The sequence below is a fragment of the Globicephala melas genome, chromosome 1, assembly GCF_963455315.2.
Source record: "Globicephala melas chromosome 1, mGloMel1.2, whole genome shotgun sequence".
Taxonomy (NCBI): Eukaryota; Metazoa; Chordata; class Mammalia; order Artiodactyla; family Delphinidae; genus Globicephala; species Globicephala melas.
Window position 1 is genome coordinate 166,501,693 of NC_083314.1, and position 23,331 is coordinate 166,525,023.

General features: G+C 58.2%; 1 protein-coding gene across 3 annotated transcripts in view; it reads left to right on the forward strand.

The window, feature by feature from the left end:
- The first annotated feature begins 1,632 nt into the window (after positions 1 to 1,632).
- AHDC1 (AT-hook DNA binding motif containing 1) overlaps positions 1,633 to 23,331 on the forward strand; it is a 65,019-nt gene continuing 43,320 nt past the window's right edge. For 2 of the 3 annotated variants that reach the window (XM_030872913.3, XM_060309211.2), the window contains exons 1-2: positions 1,895 to 2,099; positions 2,331 to 2,428. The gene's annotated coding sequence lies outside the window, so the exon portion shown is untranslated. Of the gene's footprint in view, positions 1,661 to 1,894; positions 2,100 to 2,330; positions 2,429 to 23,331 lie in introns of those variants that run through there. The other variant, XM_030872906.3, reaches the window with a different exon arrangement.

Here is a 23,331-nt window from a genome sequence, read left to right on the forward strand (position 1 = left end):
GCCCCGGTCCCTGCAAAAGGCCAACAGAGAGTGCCCCCTAGATCCCCTCTTTTGCCCTCTGGGGGTTCCAGACTGTCTAGAGGAGGGGCTTGGGAGGGGTGGAGGTGTAGGGAAGGTGGTGACAGGGAGCTGCAGTTGGCAAAATGACACCACCTGCCTTTGTCACATGCTGGCCCTCACCTCGCAACACCCCGCAGGGCCAAAGGAAGAGTCAGAAACAGGTGGGCCAAGGACAAAGGCACTGCTGAAGAAACTTCAGACATGGGGCAAGACAGAAAAAAGCCAGCAGACACTGGACAAAGGAACGTCAGAAACACAGATGAAGTGGGACTAGCGCAGGACCAGTCAGGGCCGGTGCTGGTAGACACCAAGGACTGGGCAGCCACCATGCATTATTCATCTCCATGTCCCCTGTGAGCCCTGCATACCTCAGTTAACATTTGTCGAATTGAAGTGCCAAGGGAGGACACACAGACACTGGGAGAGAAGGTCAGACAGAGACCTGCGGAGTCAAAGCTCCCTGCCACGGCCCATTCCAAAGCAGTGGGCTTTGGAATGAAACGGATCCTGGTCTGGCTGGGCTCTACCACTTCTTCAGTGGTTGTCATGGGCCTCAGTGCCCTCATCTCTAAAATGGAAATGATAACCATACCATTTCACCAGGTCTTTGCAGGACTCAAGAGCCCTGCGGTGTTCAGTAAATGGCAGCAGCAGCAGTTTTCCTTTCTGGGCTGTCCAGATACCTCCCCTTGGTAACCAGGCCCTGGCAGTGCACATTTCCATCTGTGGGGATAGGCCAGGCAGGGGGCCCAGAGCGAGGGGCTGGATAACAGATGTGACCTGAAGAGGAGGTAGGTGAAAATGCTGAGTCCAGCCCCCTGGGCACAGCAGGGGCTCTGAACTGTTGAATCTGAATGTTGCTTCCTGACACAAGGAAAAAGCTCAGTCGAATTCAGGAAGGCAAGGTGTGTGTGTGTGTGTGTGTGTGTGAGAGAGAGAGAGAGAGAGAGAGAGAGAGATCTGTGGATTATCCAGGAATTTGTGCCCTCGCCGCCCTTGGACTTCTAGAAACACTAAGCTTTGGTGGGGGTCGCTAAACCCAGAGCTCAGAACTTGAGACGGGGTCACTGAGTGAGGAGGAGGTGCTGGTGGGCTTTGAGGTTTCTAGAGCAGCCCTCTCGCCATAAACCCTTGCGCTTTACTCAGTAGGAAACCTTTTCATAAAGGGAGAATGCCCCCAAATTCAGGGAGCCGGTCCTCTCCTCTTTCCTCTTCCTCTCTTATTTAATTGGGATGCCCCAGAAAGTAGCAGGCCCTTTAGCTAATCCCTCGATTCCCTATTCTACTCTCATTCCCTTCGCAGACCCCGCCCCTTCGCTCCCGCCCCTAACCTCCGCTCAAGCCAGAGCCCCCACGGGGGACTAGGAACGTGGGAAACGTTCCCAATCCTTGGGGAGAACCAGCACCCCTTGGTAAAACAGGACTCGCCCCGGCCGGAGGGGCCCGGGCGCTGGGGTCCCTGCAGGGTCCCGGCCGCGCCGTCGGAGCTGCTGGCACCGCCCCGCCCGCCCCGCGCGCCGAGCGGCCGAGGCGGGGACTACAAGTCCCGGCGTGCCGCGCGCGCGCTCCCCCCTGGGGTTCCGGATGGTGAGCGGCGAAGGTAAGGCGAGCTCGCAGAGGCAGCGGCGGCGGCGGCGGAGACGGAGAGCGGCAGGCAGGCAGGCAGGGCGAGGGCGAGAGACGGAGGGAGGGAGCGAGCGAGGCAGACCAGACAGACAGACAGGCGGGCGGGCGGGCAAAGCGAGCCACCCGCCAGGCTGCGCTCAGCCCCGCTCGCAGCGGAGAGAGCAGAAGGCAGGAGGAGGGAGGGGAGGAGGGGGAGGGAGGGAGAGAGGGAATCCAGCTACCACCACCCAAAGCCAGCGTCTGCTTTCTGTCCTCATTTCCTTTTCCCACCCAGCTCTGAGAGCAGAGAAAGGCAGAGGGAGCGAGAGATAGAGACAGTCAGAGAGACAGACAGACAGCCAGAGAGAGCAGGAGGGAGGAGGGCGGAGGAGGAGGAGCAGGAGGAGGACTACGCGGGGCGCGTTCCCTCCCAGGTTTGCAATTGGGGGGGGTGGGGGCGGGGGTGTCCAGGGCTGTGAGAGTGTGTGCGCGGTGGGGGGAGCGAGGGGGGCGCAGAGAGCGAAGGAGTGATAGAGGTGGGGGGCGCCGCGGGAGCGGGGGGCCGTGTCCAGTGGAGTTAGCGGCGGAGAATGTGAGCCGAGGCGCGAGCCATGCTGTCAGCAACGGCGGGCGGCTCAGGGCTCCACCACGACTGCTCTCCCCAGCTGCCGAGCGCCCGCGTCGCTGCCGCGGCCGGAAGACAGACGCCCCCCAAAGCCCCTCGCCTGGCTCGGACCAACGGAGCCGGCAGCCCAGCACTCCGGTGAGTGGCGCCTCCTCCCCAGCCCTAGACCCCCGCTGGGGACCGGCCGGCCGGGCTCTTTTGTGCAGCGCACCGGGGGGGCTCTGCGCCCCCTCCGCGCGCCCGGGTCCGGTCCGCCGGACCCCGTGGCTGCGGTGCCCGCGGTGCGATCGGTCTTTGTTTCCACCGGGGCCCGCGGCTCGGCTGGGCTCGGCTCGAAGCCTGGCAGGCAGCGCCGGGAAGGGGGAGGGGGAGGTGGACGAGAAGGGGGGGCGGGGAGGGGGGGTTCTCGGGTTTCCTGGCCGCCCCGCGGCTCCCCCGGCTCGGGGGCGAGGTGCGCGCCCAGCGCTGCCGCGCGCCCCCTCCTCCTTCCCCCTCCCTCCGTCTTTGGATTTAAAACTGCAATTTGCTCTCCAGCTTGCTGAGAATGTGGGGGGGGGTGGGTGAAGGGGGGGACCGTGGGAGCGGAGAACAAGGCTGGATTTTAGGAACGGCCCTGGGAAAGGGGGAGACTGCGGAGGGAGGAGCCCCTCCCCTTCAACCCCCAAATCCCAAGGTTCTGCTGGTGCTCTGGGAGTTGAGGGGCGGGGACCTAATGACCCGGAGGGGGTGTGGGGCGGAGGAGGGATTTGGGGGCGGCCAGGGCCGTAGGGGTTGGGCCGCGTGCCCGGTTACCTGGCGAACAAAGTCGGCTCACTTTTGCATAAATAAATAAATAATCGCCTATCAATGCGTTTCCTCTGAGGCTGTGATTGAATCGGCCCCCTCTTCCCCAGGGGGTGGGGTGCTGAGTGACAGCTGTCAGCCCCCTGGGCCGGTAGCTGGGGGTGAATTGCAGAATCCCTCTGCTTTCTGGCTAAGGGTGCATTCCCCTGCTGGGTCCTGGTCCCCAGGCAGAGCCAGAGGGGCAGGGGGCTGGCTCTGAGTCTAGGAAATAACCTTGTTTCCTGTTCTACAGGAAAAGGGACAGCAACCCAGAGTTTGGGGGCTGGGGATGAAGACTGATGGGAGCTGGAGGGGTTCCCCAGCAGCCTGACCCCCCAGCCTCCTGCCAGGCGAAGGGGCCAGCTGAGGGAGGAAGGATGTGGGCCTTGCTGGCCGGAGGCGGGAGCTGGGGCCGTCCCTGAGGCGGGCAGCGGGCACTGAGAGGGAGGAGGGAGAGAGAGAGAAGCGGGGGCGGGAATTCTCTACCGCAGACCCTGGGGGCCAGGGCCAGATGTGGAGGGGTGGGGAGTCCCCCCCTCCCTCCTAGCTTGGGGGCCCTGGGGCTGGGCTGGGAGGGGCTGAGCCTGGTGCCCTCCGTTCTGCACCAGTGCCTGACTGGCAGGGCCAGCTGAATTTGGGCCCAGGCGTCACCCTGGGAGGTAGGGCCAGGCTGCACCAGCCTGGCCCCTGAGCACAAGGAGGGACCCTTGGGGGGCCTGTGCCTGTCTGGCTGGGCAGGCGTTTCCCGCCGGACCAGTTGGTGTCAGGCGGGACTTGGCCCCAGCTCCCTGGGCAGAGCTCAGGGTGTGAGGACAAGCTTTGCCTCCGGGTCAGGGTGGCCACATTTTGTCCGCTGCTGCCGCCGGCGGGGCGGGGGCATGCGCCCGGGCCTGGGCAGAGTCCTGCCAGGAGCATTTGGGGTGTTTCTATTGTTGGCTTGTTCCTGTTCCGTGTGGCCCGGTGTGTGTAGCTGTGGGAGCTGGGGCTGTAGGTGACAGATTACCAGTTGGTCGTCCCCCACCCACACACAGCCCCCACCCCTGCCGCCTGGAGGGGCAGGCTGGGTTGTGGTGGTGAGCGGCGGGGGGACCCCCCAGGTGGCATGTGCCTGCAGCTTGCCATCTCCCTCCTTTGAGCAGATGTATATTTTTATAGTAATGGAAAATCAAACTGGATAGTAAGTTGAATTCATTTTTTTCTTCTGCTATGTCAATAGTTGGAGTAACCCCTAGAGACTAGTGAACTTCTTGCCCCAGAGCTTCTACCCTCCAGAGGTTGCAAAGATCAGTGAGGGCATGAGCTTTGGGGGACCAGTTCAAACCAGTGACTCTTGTCCCTCTTGGTCTGGCATTGGGGCAGGTGCCCAGGTGGGCGGGCATTGCCCCCTCCCCAGGCATTCCCCCCACACCCCACCCCACCCCAGGTGTAGTCTGTCCTCTCAGCCACCTCCTTGGTCAGTGCCTAAGCTGTGCCCAAGCCCTCAGGGACCTTCTCCTGGTGGGCTCTCTCCCCCTGCCTGGGCTCCCGGCCCACGTGTTGATATTTATTTTCTGTAGTAAAATCCATTTTTAATGCCGTTACTTTTGAAATAATATAGAGAGAAACAAATGTGATGTGTTTAAGTTGCCCTCTGTGAGTTTTTAATGTGATCTATGGCTGAGGTAGTGATGGAAGGAGCTGTTCGGCTTGGGGGAATTTGGTGTCATAAAGAAAAAGAGCTTGCTGTTATTATGGTTGCTGGGCTGGGGGGTCTGGAGCAGGGTCGTGGGGGCAGGGAGCCCCAGCACCCCCAGGTGCTGTGGATGGACAGGCCTGCTTCTCAGTTTGGAGGTGTGTGGGTTCCAGGATTGTTTTGCATTGCTCCGCAGCCCTTGATGGGGCCTTTGGTGAGGGGGCTTGGCAGCTGGGGGGCTTTGTCCCCCCCATTCCACCTGGTTAGATTGGGGCAGGGAGGCTTATGGAACCCCCTGCTGAGCTCAGTGGGGGGTATACTGTAGGGAGGATGGATTTGGATTCTAAAGGAGATTAAGAGACAGAGACGGGATCTTTACCTGCTTGGTGTGGCTGTGCTGGAGGCTTGCGGGGCAAACTGTCCCTGGCAGAAGACCTTTTTTTTTAGGGGGGGCTGATCTGGACCGGCAGAGCCCCAGAGGGACATTGCTTGTTCTCAATCAGCCTGGAGCGCTGGCTCGAGCCACTACCTCCTCGCCTCTGTTCCCCATTGGACAGGGGCTTTCTCCAGGCAAACCTGATCCCCCTCACTTCCCCTCTTCTCTGCCCCACCCCAAGTCAACTTCTTTTTTTTTTTTTTTTTTTTTTGGTTTGTGGAATACAGAGCTCTGTGCCTCAGGCCAGCCACCCAAGACCACAGGGTGCCATGCCTTCATACCAGATGCCCAGGCACTTCTGGTGTGATTAGTGAGGTCAAGCAGACTCACCATTATGGGATGGAGCCCAGTTCTGCCTCTGGGTCCCCTGGGTCTCTTGGGACAGAGCTGGGGAGGGGGAAGCCAGGATGGGGTGGAGCTGGGAACTGAAGGGGGGGAGCAACGGTAACATTGTTGCTAATGTCAGCAGATGGGCCCCCCAGGGAGAGAGCTGGGGGAGGTGGGGAGGAAAGAGACCCAGAGAGCCCGACTTGAGGTGGAAAGAGGAAAAGATGATGACAGAAGCCAGTGATGAGGGGGTGAGAGAGAAAACGGTCAAGGAGAAGAGCCAGGATCACAGCCCCTGGAGATGGCATCCAGGGGACCAAGAAGGCCTAGGCATGTGCCACTCCCCACCCCACAGCCCAAAATGAGCGGGCACTGAGAGTCTCTCACCCAAGATCAAATGCTGCTAGGATAGTATCTGGAGGAGAGACAAGCGAACGTCTCTGGGAAAAGAGAGGAGGACAGGTGGGAGAGGGAGAGAAGGAAGCTCTCCCACGGAAGGAGAGAGAACGGGGAGACAGGGGGATTCCAGGGGTCACTTGACTAATGCTCCTGCCCCAGGGCAGCGTCTCCCCTCTCCCCAAATTTCTGGGAACAGAGCCGACCTCTTCTTTGGACCTGGGGGCGGAGCCTGAGGCAGGTACAGCGCCCCACAGGTTGTGGGCGCTCTGTGTCAGGAGGCACCGGGCTTTTAAAAGTGGGGAACATTAGGACCGTTAGAGACACCAGGGGTGTCATCCGGTTGGATCCCCCCACCTTGTTTGACAGGAGGAAATCCAGTCTAGAGGGGCCCCCTCCCCTTGCTTGCCTGGGACCCAGGCTCTTTCCGTCCACCTCTCTGTAGTTAGAGAGCTGGAACAGCTGCAGGGGGCCTCCTGGGTGCGGAGGGGGCCAGAGCCTGCAGAGAGGAGCAGGCGGGCACCCTTGTGGCCAGAGCCCCCCCAGGGGAGGGGGAGGCGCCGCTGCCGGGAGAGAGGGAGGGAGGGGAGAGAGGAGGGGAAACAGTGAGTCAGGCTTCCAAGAGCTGAGGATGAGAGAGCCAGAGCTGGGAGGGAGAGGGCAGGGAGGGCTGCTCAGAAGCGAGGAGAGGGAGGGGGCCCAGCCAGGGGCAAGGAGAGCTCTAGAGGGAGGGAGCCAGCCCCTGGCCCTGGCCCAGCGGTAGGCCTGTGCAGGGCTGTGCAGCCAACATGGACTTTGCCCGTGGCAGGTCAGGAAGGAGCCAGATTCTGCCCCTGCGGCGTCCTTTTCATTCCCAGCGTCCTTTTCATTCCCTATTCCTCATTTATGATCCCACCCCAGGGTCTCAGGAAGAATGACTGGCTGTGTCATCCCATCCCTTCCTCAGTTTCCCCATCTATTGTGGGATTTGGACTGTGAGCTCTTCTTAGAGAGGGAAGAACAGAGCCTCCTGGGAAGTGTTGGGGGTACCTCCTCCAGCTGCTGGCTTTGTGCCGGGGCCCTGCTGGAGGCTGCCACCAGTCAGTGTAGGGTGCAGGTCTCCGCGCTAGGGCTCCTCTTGAGCCCTCAGAGTTGCTGGGCCAGGGAGTGGCGGTGACGAGTGCTGGGGTGCAGTGTGTGTGTGTGTGGTGCCGGGCTGGCAATGGTAGGTGGACTGCCTGGGGCCTCTCAGGATGGCCAGGACGTAGACAGGGCCACGAACTCCAGATGTCCAGAGCCAACCTCTATTTGGGGAGGGAGGAGACACCCTTGTGATCCACCCCCCTCCACCTTATCCCTGTGGGTCAGAGGCACTGGGGCAGCTGGGAGGTAGGAATGGTCCCTGTGGGAGCTGGTGAGAACTGCCTATGGGGCCCCTCGTGTCCGGAGCTGGGACCAGCACTGGAGGGATCCCCAGGGACTGCTTGGGAGGGAGGAGGGAAGGAGCCCCCCTCCCACCCATCTGACAGGAAGCTATGGCTTCGTCCAAGGCCTGGCATCCCCCAGCCCTTCCCTCCTGGATCCCCAGCATCTCTTCCATTGGTGAGGGGATGAGGGAGGTGGGCACTGAAGCTTCCTCTCCTACAGGGCCTGGCTTTGGGGGGAACGGTGAAGTGAAGGCAAAGTGAGGCCCCCTGCCTCCCCCTACACGCACGCACACAGACTCAGCTGCAGTGAGGCCCTGTTTTCTCCTCTCTCTGCTCTGGGGTCCTTGGCTTGGGAGCCCAGGGGAGGGGCCACTTCTGCAGCTGGCTGGCCTCGAACTCCCAGCTCCGCCAGCTGCTACTGAAGCTTCCAGAAGCTGCAGCTCTGCACCCCCTCCCCGCCCCCTGAGCCAGGAGAGGCCTTTGCTGACCTGGGGGAGGGTGTCTTGGTGAGCGAGTGGGCACCCTTAGAAGGACTAGCACAGACAACCAGACAGATGGGTGGCGGAGCAGATGGACAGAGACACCCACGCACAGGCAGACGGAGAGAGACAGACAGATGGACCAGGACTGGGAGAGACGGACATACAGAGGTGCTGGCAGAGACAGAAGTCAGAAAAATGGAAGGGCTTGGGGAGAGAGAAACAGACAGAGAGAGACAGAGACTTGGAGACAGGGAGATCCAAGGGGGGAGACAAAGTGACTGAGATGGGAGAAGGAGAGATATGGGGGAGAGAGGGAGGGGCAGGAAGAGATAAAGAAAGGGGGAAACCCAGACCTAGAGAAAGAGAGAGGAGAGACTGAAGGCTACAAACCACAAACAAGGATTTGATGAGAATCTGGAAGGTGTTTTCTCCTGCTTCCCTCCCCAAACCCCCAGGCCAGCCAAGTCTCCATTCCTTCCACCCCCGGCTCAGTTTCCAGCTGCTAAAGAGGTCAGGGAGAAAGAGAGAGAGGAAGACACACACACACACACACACACACACACACACTCACACACACTCTCACACACACACACACACACACACTCCCCCCAGATCCCAGAGACCCCTTTCCCCTGAGCTCTTTGTAGGGGGAGGGAGTTGCGGAGGGTGCCTCTCCTAGCCCTGACCCTTACTCACAAATGTACATACCTCTTGTCTCAGAAAATATCCCAGAATACTCCCCACTCACTCCCCACTCACACTCACTGTGTGTCTCCTTGTGTAAGTGCACCCCCCCATACTCACGCCTGTCCGCAGGGGCCTGGCCTCACACACACTCACAAATACACATTTTGTGGCATACATGTCTCTGCTCCCACACTCATCCTGAATCTCACAAACATAACCGGTGAACCTGTCCCTATGCTTTCTTACCCATACAGGCAGTGACACACAGGCCTCATCGTGGCTTCTCGAAACATGTTGATACACACACATACACAGACACACTCTCACACAACAGTGGCCGTCACCCCAGAGCAGAGAGAGGACTCTTTCTCTCTGGAGGGGAAGATCAGGGTTCCCAGGGAGCCATGGTGTCATGGGGGGGGTATGCCCCCCACTCTGACCTAGCTGCCAGGGCAGGGAGGCAGGAGACACTTTCAGCCGGTGGCAGCCTTCCTGCAGGGCCTGGCCTGGACGCAGAGAAATTGGCTGGTGTGAAAGAGCTGAGAGCTGGTGAGAGTGTGTATGCACATGTACAAACATGTGCACGTATGTACAGGTATAAGGGATGGTGAGTGTCTGTTACAATGTGTATGAGAGAGACTGAGTGCATATGAGGTGGGATATGGGTGTGACAGGGAGATCCACTCCCCAAGGTGTGTGGAGTGTGTGGGTGTGGGTGTGACAGCTACTTGTCGGGTATGTCTGTGTGGAGGCATGTGTATGTGACAGGTGCATGTGGCTGTACCTGGCTTTGCAGTGTGCGGGTGTGTGTCATGGGTGTACACATGTGACGGACTGGGACTCTGGGGCTGAGGGGCATGTGTACCAGGGTGCAGTGTTCTGCAGATGTGAAGGTGTGGGGGATGTTTGCGTGTGAGTGTAGTGTAGGCAGGGTGCATGGATGAGGGGGTAGCTGCCTGTGTGAGGCTGTGAGCTCGTAGCCTGGGTTGGAGGGCTGTTTTCCAAGGCAAGGATGCTGCTTGAACAGAGGCCACCGGCATGAACACATGCGAAGGGGCTCCTAGGCACACAGTTGGGCGCTGACCCGCACAGACGCACAAGGACAGACATACCCGCCCCTGTCCTCCCTCTTCGTCTCTCCTGGCGTCAGTGGTTTTCAAAGGAGCCTCCACGAGGACTGTTTGCTGTGCAGTTCCTCCCACCCCCCAGCCCGTGCCTCTTCAAACACAGGGATGCCCTCCAGGCAGCTTTGTGGAGGCTCCTGCCTCGACCATCTGAAGGCAGATGGGTGGGCTGGGATCTGCTGCCGCCCCCCCAGGGAGCGAGGAGGCGGCACTGCGCCTTCGGCCTGGGCACAGGAAGAGACAGATGGACTGCCTGTCTCGACACCCGGACGTGGGGTCTGGGGGTGGGCGGGCACCACCGGCAGAGGGGCTCTAGCGGGCAGCCCCCAGGTGGGCCCCTGAGCAAAGGCCAGGACTCTGCCCTTCACCTCCTCAGAGGGGCACCCGCCCTCACCCCGCAGCCCCATCACCTGTCTGGGCACAAGGGCCCAACTCCAGCCCCTCGCACCTCCTAAATACACAACCACTTCCCCACTCACAGCTCCAGCACCCCTAAACACACAGCCCCAGCACGCCCCCAAACACACAACCACCACATGCCTACCCACCCAAACACATATTACAGCCCTAGTACTTAACCAAAACCCAGATGTTCATGACCCCCAGTATACCCCCAGACACCCCAACACACACACACAAGGCTTCTACCACATCCTCGAACATATCAACTCTTCCTCCAATCCCAGCACCTCCCCAGATACACCCAGGACCCTACTGTTAGCCCTAATACCTTCCACACACTCAGGTTCTCAGAGTCCCAGCACCTAACCAGACACCCTCAGACTCTCCCGACGGCCCCAGCGTTTCCCTCCGCTGCAGCTCATCACGTCCCCAGACACACCGATACAGCCCCCTGCACCTTTCCAAACTCTCCCCGCGACGTACACGTACACACACCGCCTCAACACCCACGCGGAAGAGGACACCGCTGCAGCCACACCATTTACCTCAAACACACAGACACGGTGCATCTTTGAACAGTAATGTCCCCTCAGCTTCTTGTACCTTCCAGGCCGTGCACGTGCATGCGCACCCCGCACACGCACACGCACCCCCCAGATCCCAGCACTTCCGCAAACAAGCAGTCCTCTGTGCATTCCCCAGCAAGCTCCAGCTCCAGTACTTTCCTCAGCCATCCAAGGGCCCAGGGACAGCCCCCACCCCTCTCCAAACACCAGTCCCGCACTCATACACAAACACACAGGGCCCCAGCCCAGTCACCCCTCAGAGCAGCTCCGCCCTGCGCCCACACCTCACCCTGCAGCTGCACTCCCACCATCACACGTTCCAGCACAGCCTCCCTCCTCAGCGCTCTCCATCACCGCCCCCCCACCCCACCTTGTCCTCCCCAGCCTCCCTCCCCCAAACCTCCCCGCAGATAGCCTCAGCCTTGCAGACACACTGGCCCACTCTTCTGTGCTCTCTCTCGTTTCTGGGCTGCCTGGTCCTCCCCCACTTCCCAGAGCCTCCTCTGCCTGGGGAGGCATCTCCACCCCCCCTCGTTGCCCCAGGCCTTTCATTCCTGGACAGTGAGGCTGTACATCTGGTTCAAAGCTGCCCCACCCAAGACCCTGTGCTCTGGGCACCCTGGCCTGGGCTTTGGGGGTTTGGGGCCTCTTTGGGGGCTCTTGGCACCTGGTCATCCTGGTGTGTCAGCCAAGAACTCTGAGTACCCAGCCCTGCCCTGACTCTGTCGTGTATGGGTGGGAGGTGGGGGCGGCCTGGGCAGGGGGATTTACCCCCAGCCTGCACTTTCTCAGGTGCTTGCCAAATGCCCCTCTTCTTGGGCTCACCTGAGGGGGACATTGGGCCTGGAGCTTCAGGAAAAAAGATGGAGAGGGTGCTGGCTTGACATGCTTCCCCTCCCACCCACCCCCCGAGATCCGGGCTTGGGGCTTGGTCTCCCTGGGAGTCAGTTCCGACAGTGAAGGTTACTTTACTAGATGCATGATTTTAAACGGAATCTCCACCATCTGTTCCACCCCCTAATTACAGATGCACAGAATCCGCCTCAGAGGGCAGCATGAGGGGAGTGATTTAGAGGCTGAGCTGCTTCTGCCTGCATTAGGGCTGGGGAGACTGGGGGGGCCTCTGGGTATTGCTCACAGCCCCCCAATCCCATCTTTTTCCCAGGGGCCCCTCGTGCCTCTTCTCTTGCTGGGGGAAAGGCTCCTAGAAAGGTGCCCCGACCCCCTAGACCTGAAAGAGGAAGCAACTGCAATGCTGAGGGAGGGGTCCCTGAGAGATCGCCTGTGTCCCAGGCCCCAAGTCTGGGGAGGCAGGCTCCATTAGAGCCTTAAAAAAAAATTCAGTGGATCGATCTCTTGCCTGCTTCTTGTGCCCTGGGGAGCCACAGGCGCTGGCCTGGCCCAGCTGTCTGCCCACCCCAGAGTAGCAAGGATTAGTGAGGTTAGGGAGGGGGCGGTTAGAGCAGAGGTGGGGACATCCAGGTTTTGGCAGCAGAGGATGTGGCCAGGCACGCCAGGACCCACCAGGTGTGTTTGCACGTATGTGCCGGTCCTCCTTGGTGCAGCTGGCAGGCCCGACCCCAGCTTGAGCCTTGCCCTGTGGGGCTGGACGGGCACCAGGGGCCGGAGGGGATGGCAGGGCCTGGGCCTCAGAGGGTTCCGAGGGACACCCCGAAGATGGGTCTACCTTTGCCCGTGGCTCCGGGGACCTGGGGCCCGGGCCAGCTCGCTGGTGGTGGTGGCGGCCGCGGGCACACTGCGGTAGAAGCTGGAGCATTCACTGTGGGGAGAAAGGGAGAGAGGCCGGGCTACAGGAATTTTAAAGATTGCTGTAGGCAGGAGGGTCTCTGGAACCCTGTGGAGCGGGCAGTCATGCAGAAGTAATCCTATCGCCGCCTGCCTGGAGGAGAGGAGAGGAGAGGGGGCTGGGAGGGGAAGGATGGCGCGGCCGCCCCTTTCCCACCTCAGCCCCTGCCCCGGCCAGCTGTGGAGGGAGCCTGGGACCCCAGGGGGCTCCCCCGGGGAGGCACCACCCTTCCACCGCTGCCTGTGTCCCCTGGAGGGGCGGCACCGCAGCTGTTGCTGGGCTAGGAGCTCTGGGTTTTATAAATAATGCAGCTTGGAGGTGGGGGCCAACTCAGCCTTGGGTCACCCACTGTGGCATCATCTCCAGCTGGCAGTCCTGTGGCAGAGCCCCTCTGCCTTCCAGCCTGCTCCTCCTCTTTTGCTATGTGAGCTTGGGCCAGAGGCCCAGCCTGTGTGAGCTGGGCCAGGGCAAAGGAGTGTGGAAGAACCCAGAACCCCCTGTCCTTTTGTACCCCGCCCCCACCAGCCTTCACAGGTTAACTGGCCACTGGCTCAGCAAATCCAGGCTGGGAAGGGATGACCCGCTGTACAGGGGCCTCCCCAGTTCCAGCCCCTCCATTTTGCAGATGGAGTAACCAAGTCCAGAGAGGGCAGGGATGGCCAAGGCCAGCCAGCTGATGAGCACCTCCTTCCTGTCCCGTTCTGCTGTCACTCAAGGCTCTTCTCAGCCTCAGCTCAGCTAAGAGCAGGGCCTGGGGGGGTGGGGGGCGTGGGGGGGCGGGGGATGTTTGGGAAAGTGGTTGCAGCTGAGACGTTGCCATGGCGATGCTGCAGGATGCCGAGCTGAAGTGGGGGTCCTACAGGGTCTCTGGGGCCCCCAGCTCCACACCCCTGTGGTCTTCTCCTCCCCATCTCCTGTCCCCCACCCAGAGGCCTGTCAGGCAGCTCCGGTGACAGGCTGGGTGGGTGACAGGTGGTGCAGGTGATGGGCTGGGTGGGTGACGAGCTGGGTGGGTGACAGGTGGTGCAGGTGATGGGCTGGGTGGGTGATGAGCTGGGTGGGTGACAGGTGGTGCGGGTGCGAGGCAGGCAGGTGACAAGCTGGGTGGTGACGGGCCCTGCTGATGACAGGCAGGGGGTGTGGTTGGCGGGGATGCTGTCTCCTGGCTGGTGGCCTGTCGCAGCCCCCCACCCTCATGCTTGTGCACATGCACAGACTCTGGGCTCAGAGCTTGGGGCTAAGATACTAATGAGGCTTATTACGTGTGGAGGGGCAGGTGCCCAGGCTCACTAATGAGAGGCCTTTAACGAAGAGGGGAGACAGCTGGGGGGCTTTGAGGAATTTGGCTGGTCCTCCTGGTCTGGAGGGTGAGCCAGGTCGGGACCCCACCTACCCTTCCCCCCGGCCACTTGGCTTTGTGTTAATACTACCCACAGTCATGATAGTTACCATTGTCCGAGCGTTTGCTACGCTGGCCGAGCCCTTTACATGCGTTTTCTTATTTCAACTCAGCAGTCGTAGGAGGGAGGCACTATTGCCCATTTTATGGATGAGGAATCTGAGGCTGAGAAGGCAAGGGACTTCACATAACAAGTTTCTGTTGCAGCTGACATTTTAATCTTAAGTCTTTCTGTCCCCAGAGCCTGTGCTCTTAACCATCCCACCAGTAAAACTCAGGTCTTGGTGCAGACCCCGACCTTCTCTCAGGGCCTCAGTTTCACTCTTCTGGAAAATGGGTGTGCGGTGGAGGAGTGAGCACCATACGCTCTTCAGCTCTGACTTGGGTGGCTTCAGGGGCTCCTCCAGTTAACTGCCAAAGCCTCACCCCATCTGGCCCAGATTCTAGGTGACACCCCTGGACTGGAGAGAGGGCAGGGCTTAGCACTGAGGGAGCGGAGCTGAAGGGGGGATGCCTGGGGTATCCAGACCACTTCCTGCATTGCGTGGTGGGGTGGCTGAGGCCTGGAGAGGAGCAGCAAGGGCCCAAGGCCACACACCCTGTGAGCTGTAGGGCCCCGTGGGACCCCAGGTCTCCTGGCCTGTTGGAAGGGTGGGGCTGGGAGTGGTGCCAGAGCTGGGAGGTCACCTCCTCCTGGACCCCACCCACCAGCCTAGCTTCTGCCCTGGAGGTTGTGAGCCCCTGCATCCTGGGAGGGGGCAGGGGGCTGTTGGCCACCTCTTTAGGGCCATGCCCCTTCCCCGTCAGTCTGGGCCCGTAGTGTCAGTTGATCTCCTCCCTTTGGGACCCATTGGGGTGGAAACTCCCTGGCAACAGCTGATGGATGGGTTAAGGCCTTGACATTGGCCTGGGGCCACAGCATGACCCTGGAGGAACCAGGCTAGGGCTGGGGGGCTTGGAGGGGAATTTAAGGGAGAAGAATTAGGGTCATAAATCTTGGAGCGTCTGGGTTCTCTTCTGCTCGACCTTAATCTCCTACCAAACCTGCTCTCTGGCTGCTCATCCAAGTCTGAGGGTTGAGGGGGGTCCACCTGCCCATTCCCCTCTCCCTCCAACTGATGCCCCCCCATAAATTGCACCCCCTATGGGGAAGAACAAGTTGCAGCCACTGCCGCTGGACAGAATTAAGAACTTGTGTGTCTAGACTCCTGGATTTGGCCTCTGATTCATAACGGTAGGCAGGGCAGAGAGCTTCACTGCCTCAGTTTCCCCAGCCTTGGGTTTGAAATCCTCTCCTGGTGCCTGACTGCTCAGTCAGGAAGGAGTGCTAAGACCAAGAGGGATTTCACAGCTGCGGGACACATGGCCCTGTCCTCAGAAGCCCCATTCTGAGATAAGCAGCACAGTCCTGGCCTTGAGAGCCCTCACACCCAGAGGTGAGGTCTTGAACTCAGGCTGGGTGTGCGCTGAGGCTCAGGTAGGGAGTGGGTGGTGCTGGGTGGCTGGGCTGCTCTCTGAAGCAAAGGCCGAGGCTGGGGAGAGGCCAGGAGAAGGGTGGCGGTTTGCCTGGGGGGCTGAGGAGCCGTCTGTGGTTGGGGGTGGGAGCCTGGAAGGGTCCGGCTTTCCCATAGTCCCGGGCAGCTGTAGCCTGAAGTTCTGGGGCCCTCCTAGCTCCCCAGGGAACCCGCTGCTGCCCGGCCCTGGGGACCCAGGCGTCCTGGCGGGTGAGGGCAGGTCTCCGGCAGGCGCCCTGCCAAGCCTCGCAGCCTGCTCACCAGGAATCTTGTTGCTGAGAGATGGAAAATCCCGGTCGGGCCTGCAGCTCATCCCTCCCCTCCGGGAGGAGGAGGGGCCCAAAGATTCCTTCCTGCACCCGCCCTCCCGTCTGGGGCAGGGCCCTCCTCAGCAGTGGGTGGGGCTGGGGGGCCCAGGACAGGCCTCTAAGGCTCCGTCACATGTCCTGGAGCCTAGCCCAGCCAGCAGTGGGCACCGGGGCACTCTGGAGGCAGAATGAGCCTGGTGTGGCAGAGGAGAGGTGGGGGTAGGGTGCTGAGGCCACAGGGGGGCCTGCATAGGGGCCTAAGCCTGGCCCTGGCCCCGCTGGCTCCTCCAGGGCGGAGGGTGAAGAGTTGGTTCTCTCCTTGGACAGGAAGACGAATGATCCCATTATGGGAGCGTGATTTTATTCCACGTGTCACGGAGTCTGAGATTAACTTGCTCACCAGTCTGTGACAAACCCCTCACACTCAACACACACATACACACACAGAGGCACAGAGACACACGGAGATCCTTGGTCTCACAAATGCACCTTCCACAGGCACACATAAGCATTTCCACACTACAACGCATGGCAGACTCTCACACGCAGATACACAAGCACACACTCACACTTAAAGATACACCGAGATCTAGACCCACAGTCTCCAAAGCACAACGTTCTCCCACTCACACTAAGGCCACACAGACAGAGATACAAACAGGCGGTCCAGGGGGATGCTCGCAGCCCTACTTAGACATGCACAGATCAAGGACGTCCGGTGCCCCACAGGCACAGATACACGTAGACACACACAACCCCAGACACAGTCTTGTGGGCAAGCCTAGACCAACCGCCACACACACTGAGACAAAGGCCCAAAAACATACAGAGACAAAGACAGGCACAGACACACAGCCGGCAGCACGCACACAAGCACAGGCGTGCACACCCGGACACAGACAAAGACAAATAAATGCCCAGAGGTTTTGCTGTGGACAAAATGTGAGGCGCACACACACATCTGGGCCTCCTGCTCGGCCTCTCTGCCTGGGGACGTGGTGATCTGGCGCCCGTGGCTCCAGGGAGAACTCTGAGGAACCTTCTGCTCGGTCAGAGCCCCCCACCCTGGGCCCAGGGCCAGCCCCCACCTCTGGCTCCCGGCCCGTGGCCGAGGCCACGCAGCCACACCCTCAGCAGCGCCCTGACATCCTACCTTACCCTCCGCGTCATGCACACTCACGGTCACACCGTCTCCTCCCGCACGTGCTCACCACGACACCCTCCACGCCCGCACACTTACGGTTTCTCCCTCACACCCCCCCTCAGGTGTCCCCTCCTTGTTGTCTTTCTCAATCATTTCCCCACCCCCTCGCCCCGCAGACATGCACAACCTCCTGCACAGCCCTCGTGGCCCACACCCTCGCCTTCTCACGCAGACCCCCATGCACAAATAGAACGCACGGGCTCTCTGCCACAGACCCACAAGCCATGTACACGCGCTCCTTCACATACTTCCTCAGCACCGCTCTCACAGACTAATTCACAAATGCAGCACACTCACACACGCACACTCCCCCGCATACATCCCCACCGCCTTCTCACATGCGCGCGTGCGTGCACACACACACACATACTTTCAGAGCCTCCCTCACACCATCACTTTCCTTCCTCTGTCTCTCACAAACACTCCCTCTGCCAAGAGCGTGGCTCTGCTGCAGAGCAGCCCCTGAAGTACTTGTCACTGTACTCCACCACGTCCTTGGCCTTCCTGGCCTCAGTCTCTTCCCTTCCACCTCCAGCCCTGCATACTGTGGCCTTGTATTCTTTTGCCATTTCTCCGTTTAGTCAACAAGAATATATAGAGTATTCATTTATTCATTCAACAAATGTTGACTGAGCACTGATTATGGGTTAAGCATTGGGGATACTATGATGACACAGGTCCTTCCCTCGTAGAGCTCTCAATTTTGTGTCCAATTCGTTTGCTGCTTGTCTCATCTGACTAGAATGGAAGGTAACCCTTGATCTTGGATGTTGAGAGATGTGTAGGAGTTCACAGGAGGAAAAGTAGGGGAAGGGTGTTCTAGGCAGAGGGAAAAGCATGTGCAGAGCCTACAAGTAAATCAAGGTACAGTAGGCTGGAAACTGAGGTGATGCTCAGAGACTAGAGGAGAAGCTGCAAAGAGGGAAGAAGCCAGATGTCACAGAGTTTAGATGCCATGCTCAGGGGTTTAGATTTTGTCTAGTGGGCCACAAGGAGTCATGGGAAGTCTTTAGTGACAGGACAGGGTGAGGAAATGATGGTGGTCTGACCTAGAAGAGGTGAGTGGGAAGGAAAGGAGACTCATTTAGGCACAAGAACCAGTGGGGTTCCAGTTCCAGAGCTGTGACCTCAGGAAAGTCACACAACCTCTGTGACCTGGGTCCATCACATGAGGATGGGAGACAGTACCGGAGCCGGGCTTATGGTATATGCTCGATAAACAGTAGCCATTATTGTCGGTTATCGGTAGGACGTGGCAGGGCATCAGATGAGGAGGAGATTTTACTGAGCACCTACTGAGTGCTGGGTACTGTGCCAGGTGCTGGGGCCCAGAGGGGAGGGAGGTGATCTGCGGCTTCAGGAAGCTCACACACCGTAACCACAGCTCACGTGGACAACAGAGCGCAGGGTGTGAGGGTGGAGGCAAAGCACCTCGGAAGGTTAGAGGAGCATGAGGGCTCTGGGTGGCTCACGAAGGAGCTGGCATTGAGCCGAACCCTAAAGAGGCTGGTTGAACTTGGGCAGGCAGAGGTGGGAGAAGGAGCTTCGGGGAGAAGGAGCCCTGTGAACGACAGCCTGAGGGCAAGGGGTCTAATCCGGCTGTTGTGCGGGACACAGGAAGGGGGTGTCGTGGGATGGGATTATGGAGGCGAGACCTTGGTGGCCAGGCTAAGGGGGGGGTGGTCAGCACGGACTGAGCTGCACTCTAGAAATCCCATGTTTTGGTGGTAACATGGAATGTGTCCATTAGAGACTCTGCTCCAGGCTCCGCCAGTAGGCCATCGAGTGACGGTGAACAGCATGCCATTGCCCTCCTCGACCTCAGTTTCCCCATCTGTGTGATGAGTTCAGTCTTGTTTAGGAGGGAGTTCCGGTATCATGTCCTGGGGCTGGCCTAGCCTACTTCGTTGGGCATCTTCTGGCCTGGGATTCTGGGTCTCAGCAGTGCTTCCTTCCTGAACACTCTCAGCCAAAGAAAGGAGCAAAATGAGGGGTTCCCCAGAGGCAGGTTTTGGGCGCTCAAATGAGGGGCCAGGAGCTGCACACGGAAGGGAGGGGTCTGTGCCTGGATCTGACTCCAAGCCCCAGAGGGAAACCAGAAGAGAACGTCAAGGTCCCTCTTCCCTCTCGCCCTGACCCATGTGGTGGCAGGTGTGGGCCACGTGCCCAGTCCCTGGTCCAGGGGGTATCAGGACTATTCTGCCCACTGACAGAGGAGCAGGGCTTGGGTTCAAGAATGTGGCCCAGGGCTTAGAGTCCCCTGGGGTTAAGGAGCCAGGAGGCCAATCTCAGGGTGGCAGAGCCAAGTAAACGCCCATGGGTAACCGGGTTCATTTATATTTGGTGTTGCCAGGAGTTGTGGTCTAAGGCAAGTCCTGGTGACACCCCAGCTGCCCGGGATCCTGGCTGCAAAGGGCTCTTTAAGCATCTCACCTGTGAGGTGGGGCCGGCAGAGAATTAATTTCCTGTGCTATTTTAATTTTGCTGTATTTAATTTGCTGTTTATTTTAATTAATTAATGGCGGGTAATGGTCTATCGTAACTTGCTGCGGCTGGCTCCTCTTCCTTTTCAGAAGGGTGGAAGGCCAGGCCAGGTGATTGCCGAGTTAGCAGTGGGGGCACGGGACGGCCTTGGGGTCCTGACCCTCTCCCCCTTTGCCCCTCAATCCAAGGGTCTTCTCCACTCTCCCTGGTTCTCCTCCACATGGGCCCTCTCCTCCCCCCTCACTAGTAGCCCCTCCTACTTCTTCCTCTTCTCCCCTCAGGCCTGCCTCAGGGCCTCAGATGCAGTAACTTGGTGAAGAGAGGCCAACATGAGATCCCTGCCTGTCCCCCAAGAAACTGTATTTTAATGTCATAGGTGGTGGATTAAAGGACAGGGAGCTTGGCTTGCAACCGAAGTGGTGCTTAAGAGCTGTTGGGAAAACTTATAAAGTGGGGGTCAGTTTTAAATGGCAGCTCCCTTCCCCACCCCAGCGCCCAAACAGCACGCCCATCGGTGTGGTCAGGCCTATGGGACACTAGCATGTTCAAACGCCTGTGAACACATCCTTGGGCATCATTTCAGTTATTAGTTAATCTCTAGGACAGACCTCCAGGGGAGGATTATCCCCTGTAGAGAGGAGGAAGTGAGGTTCAGAGAGGCTAAGTGACTTGTCCAAGGTCACACAGCAACTAAGGAAAGCAGGGTCTGGATTCTGGCTATAATCTATCTGGCTGCATAGAAGGAGTTAACAGTTGGAGGGAAGGGAGGGGAAGTGGCTTGGGGCTTAGGGTAGGGGGATTAGGTCAGAAGACTGATGGGGCCAGGAGATGGGGTCGTCTGGCTTTCGAGGATGTGGGGAGAGGAGAGGAGCGGGTCCTTGCCACAAGGGGCTTCCCGAGATGTGAGGTCTCTGCCACCTGTTTCCATTTCCCTCGGTGCCTTCAGTTGTCTGTTTGGAACTGGGGTTTGCTTTGTCACTTGCACTGTACCTTACCAGGGGGACCCTTCCATGGCTAGGTGGAACTCTACTTTTATTTATTTTAACAAACACATAGCATTTACCACGTCCCAGATACTCTTCTAACTTTATAAATAGATATTCATTTAATCATCATAGTAGCCCTCTTATTATCGTCTTTATTTTACGTATCAGAAAACTGAGGCTTAGAAAGGTTAAGTATGGATAACTTGTCCAAGGTCACGCAGCCAGTACCTGGTGGAGCAGCCTTTGAACTTGGAATACCGGGATCCACAGTCCTAGTTCGGAGCCACCATCCATCCTGCCCCCTTAATGCTCTAAGTGGGACATAGGGCCCTGAATTCCCAGGACGTACTGCATCTTTGGGGAGCCTCTAGCCTTGGTGGAAGGGGAGCTCCAGCCCCACCCTGACCAAACCCAAGTCTGATAGGGCAGACAGAGCCCACAGATCTAGAGCTGCTTTGTGAGGGAAGCTGGCAGAGTGTCAGGGTGTGCCTGGCTGGGAGGCGCATATCAGCAGTTAGGATGCCTTTAGAGCATGGCCCCGTGGCCACAGTTCTGGCCATGGTAGGGGGTCGGGGACACAGAAGTGTTGACAGAAGCATTGCCTCAGACGGAGCCCTCAGAGAGCTTGCCTTCTGACTGACTGGAAAAACAAGGCAGGTGTGTGTGAACAGTTATCAACAGTTGTGTAAGACGGGGAGAGAAACGGCACAAAACCCGAGGCCGTTGAAAGAGCTTGGGCTTGGAATCCTTTGTGGCCGTTTGACTCCTCTCTCAGCCTCAGTTTCCTCACCCGTCAAGGGGAAATGATGATGGCTCTGACTCCATAGGATTTTGTGAGGCTCAAATTAGATAAAATGTGCAGGATTTGAGCTTTGGAGCAGGGGTGCAGTGAGCATCCATCCAGATGGCATTGGAGCAGATCAGACTGGGAATAGTGAGGACGAGGAGGCCAGTGAGGGTCGCGGCTTTGCAGTCAGACTGCTTGGGTTTAAATCCCAACCATGACAAGTCGCTTACCCTCTCTGGCCTTGATTTCCTTGTCTGTAAAATGGGTATAATAATAGTGCACCCCCACCACCACCACCATCATTGGGTATTGTGAGGATTAAACTAGTTAATTCATTTATTAAATAAGCAATAGTGAGCACCTGCTGGGTGCCAGACATATTTCTATTCACTGCAGATAATAAATAGTCAGTACGTGTTAGCGATCTTATTGTTATCATCAAGTCATTTTCAGGAGGCAGGGGACTGTTCAGGGAGGAGGAAAAGAGGAGGCCGAGGCTTTTCAGGGTCTTTGCCTAAACGGGGATGAACGACATTCTGATCACAGGCTGATGTTTAGTGAGTGCTTACCATGTTCTCGGCACGTTAGCTTATGAGGTGCTCACATCATCCCCGTTTTGCAGGTAGCAAACAGGTCGAGAGAGGTGTAGTGACCTGCCCAAAGGAACACAGCTAGTAGCGGGTGGAGCTGGGTTTTGAGAGACTCAAAAGCCAGGCTCTTGATTACAAAGCTTTAAACCTGATTAAGAGATGGCATGGGGTAGGGGCAGTGATCCAGCAGAGGAAGGAGGGAGAGACCTGGCCAGGAGAGGGACAGAGGTGGGCAAAGCCTCCAGCCTCGGCAAATAGTGAGGAATGGACCAAGTCAGCATATGCTCCCCCAGTGGGTTTTCCCAGCAGTAAACAAGGCATGAGCTCAGGGAAGGGAGCGAGTGAAGACTGGAGGCCAGGCTTCCCAGAAGAGGTGGGTCTTGAGAAATAGGCAGTTGAAAGACATGGGGAGCCGGTGCATTCCAGGCAGAGCGCACAGCATCCGCAAAGGCCCTGAGGTGAGTGAGCAGCACGGTGTAGGGCTGAGAAGTGGGAGGAAATGGCTGAGGGAGGTCAGAATGAGGGTTGGGAGGGCTGCTGGCCTCAGGGGCATAGGGAGAGAGACAGCCCCAGGGAGATGGGGAGGATGACAGATTCAAGAGGCCTAGCTAATGTAGGAATAGAAATAACCTCCCATCTGGACAGGAAATAGAGCACAGTGAACAAGAGGGCAGGTTCTAGAGTCACATTCTAGTCAGGCTGCTTCCTACCGTGTGATCAGAGCAAGGCACTTGATGTCTCATTTTCAAAATGAGGGGTAATGAAAGTACCTCCCTCCTAAGACGAGACCATCTGTGAGGAGTGCGTAGTGCAGTGCCGGGCACGTAGTAAGCACTTGATTCATTCATTCATTCCTCAACTACCAAATGCACACTTGGTGTCAGGCACTTTTTTAGGGCACACGGCAGAAAACAAAGTCGGTAAAAATCCCTGCCCTCAAAGAGCTTACATTTAGAGGGTGAAACAGTTAACACAAAAATCAGTAAAATATATGGTTTGTTAGATGCTGATAAATGCCAAGCAGAAAAATGAAACATGGAAAGGGCTTGGGGAGTGCCAAGGTTAGAGTGGTTGCAATTTCAAGTAAACTTATAAATGGAGGTTATTGTATAGAATTATTGTATAGCTGTATTATAGCATTATTTGTATAACAGGTTTTAGTAGAAAAAGCACCTTCCAGTTTAGGAGGCATTTATCCTTCATTAGCATCACTCAAGGTGTAGGTATTTCTGTCCCCATTTTATAGATAAGGACGTTGAGGCTCAAAGAGAAGATTCTGACCTTGGAGTCATGACTCGAGGATAGGCTATACTGGCTGACTCCCTGTGACAAGAGGAGTGTTGTTCCTGAAAGTCTGGAGAGAAGGAGAGAGAGGCTAATTGGAGAGGGTATAGAAAGTGGCTAAGGTGGGTCAGTGTCTCGGGATACAGCTGAGCTGGAGAGCAGAGGCAGAGGCCTACTTCCTGGAGCGAGAGCTCAGGTCAGCATACCTCAGTGTGGCCTGATCAGAGTGGGTTCGACGTGGCTGGACCCAGGGGCAACCCTGAGGGCAGAGCAGGGGCAGCAGGCTGGGCCTGAGACACTGCGTGATTGAGCAGAGGGGCAGAATCTGTCCAGAACTGAGTGAGTGTGTGGGTGGTAT